Genomic DNA, 2,500 nt, shown 5'->3' with positions numbered 1-2,500 from the left:
ATGGCAGGAATGAAAGACACAGGTCTGCCACAAGCATGGAATCGGAGCGCCGCCTGTCATGAGCCAAAGGTGCATCCTGACGTGGCAAATCAGATGATGCCGCAGGCATCCACTTACTATAATCACAATCAACAAACCGACCGGCCGCCCCCCCCCCCCCCCCCCATTACACCTTTCCATACAACAATGTGTACCTTAACCTAAACTATACTGTACCTTAACCTAAACTATACTGTACCTTAACCTAAACTATACTGTACCTTAACCTAAACTATACTGTACCTTAACCTAAACTATACTGTACCTTAACCTAAACTATACTGTACCTTAACCTAACCTATACGGTACCTCAACCTAACCTATATTGTGCCTCAACCTAACCTATGTTGCGCCTTAACCTAACCTATGTTGCGCCTTAACCTAACCTATGTTGCGCCTTAACCTAACCTATGTTGCGCCTTAACCTAACCTATGTTGCGCCTTAACCTAACCTATGTTGCGCCTTAACCTAACCTATGTTGCGCCTTAACCTAACCTATGTTGCGCCTTAACCTAACCTATGTTGCGCCTTAACCTAACCTATGTTGCGCCTTAACCTAACCTATGTTGCGCCTTAACCTAACCTATGTTGCGCCTTAACCTAACCTATGTTGCGCCTTAACCTAACCTATGTTGCGCCTTAACCTAACCTATGTTGCGCCTTAACCTAACCTATGTTGCGCCTTAACCTAACCTATGTTGCGCCTTAACCTAACCTATGTTGCGCCTTAACCTAACCTATGTTGCGCCTTAACCTAACCTATGTTGCGCCTTAACCTAACCTATGTTGCGCCTTAACCTAACCTATGTTGCGCCTTAACCTAACCTATGTTGCGCCTTAACCCAACCTATGTTGCGCCTTAACCCAACCTATGTTGCGCCTTAACCCAACCTATGTTGCGCCTTAACCCAACCTATGTTGCGCCTTAACCCAACCTATGTTGCGCCTTAACCCAACCTATGTTGCGCCTTAACCCAACCTATGTTGCGCCTTAACCCAACCTATGTTGCGCCTTAACCCAACCTATGTTGGGCCTTAACCCAACCTATGTTGGGCCTTAACCCAACCTATGTTGGGCCTTAACCCAACACACGTTGGGCCTTAACCCAACACACGTTGGGCCTTAACCCAACACACGTTGGGCCTTAACCCAACACACGTTGGGCCTTAACCCAACACACGTTGGGCCTTAACCCAACACACGTTGGGCCTTAACCCAACACACGTTGGGCCTTAACCCAACACACGTTGGGCCTTAACCCAACACACGTTGGGCCTTAACCCAACACACGTTGGGCCTTAACCCAACACACGTTGGGCCTTAACCCAACACACGTTGGGCCTTAACCCAACACACGTTGGGCCTTAACCCAACACACGTTGGGCCTTAACCCAACACACGTTGGGCCTTAACCCAACACACGTTGGGCCTTAACCCAACACACGTTGGGCCTTAACCTGCTCTGTAATTGTCATACGACGCGTTAAATTAGTGTAGTGTTGCCTAACTGCAACCCCCGCAATATAGTTTGCTACTCGCACTGCCCGGTCCCCAGTGTATCGCTTCATGTTAAACACCTTGCAGCTATACACTGTAATGTGGATGGCAGCAGGACGTACATGCTCAATGCCCTTTGCAGTTGTTCATTGGCATTTGCAGTTGTTCATTGGCATTCGCATGGCGAAGCACTTAGCCTACGCTGTGGTACGGCCTGTGTCAACTGTCCGCTGATGTTGTACGTCCAAATCACACACTGTACTGCACATTGGTCCTCATGTACTGAATGATACATCGTGGTACATGTGACCGTACAACGACTGCGCCAACAACGGCGAACCATGCGGTCCAAATGTTGTGCACTCAGCTACGTGTCGTCTCCCTATAAGAGCTGGATTGCAGTGTGGTATGCCCTGGATGGCGATCAGCATGAGCCGTCTGTTGATGTAGTGGCGCGTGTTGTCAGACGTAGTCGTCTCTTCTCACACACCGTGATAGCATGGTGCACTGCGTTCCACATCTGCGACATGCGACAGAGGCCGGTTGACAGTCGTTCGCGCAATGGACATCGCATACGTACGGGGGCCACCTTCCACGTGTTCGCGAAGCGTGCACATGTTGTTGCGTGTATGTGGGCAGACATAGTGTGTCGTGACACCTGACACAGGCATGCAACAATCGTTGAATTTGCAAATGGCGATGGACGCCTACGTTTGCTGGTGACGTTACGCAAATGAACAACTGGTAAACCGTTGTGGTGCGGTTGTTCTCGCTAGAGGTGAATCAGTGATGGCGACGATCGGTTGAGCTACCAACCGGTTGTTCCAGCGATACCCACCATGCCCACGAACGTGAATGGCATCTGGGTGTGAAGCGATACGCGGCGGTGGCTGGGTGGGACCGTCCCCGGCCGGTGAGGGGGGGCCTCCCGGCGTGCTGGCCGCGCGGTGCGTGGGCGCACG

This window comes from Schistocerca serialis, unplaced genomic scaffold (genome assembly GCF_023864345.2).
Source record: "Schistocerca serialis cubense isolate TAMUIC-IGC-003099 unplaced genomic scaffold, iqSchSeri2.2 HiC_scaffold_600, whole genome shotgun sequence".
Taxonomy (NCBI): domain Eukaryota; kingdom Metazoa; phylum Arthropoda; class Insecta; order Orthoptera; family Acrididae; genus Schistocerca; species Schistocerca serialis.
This window is presented reverse-complemented; position numbering follows the sequence as displayed.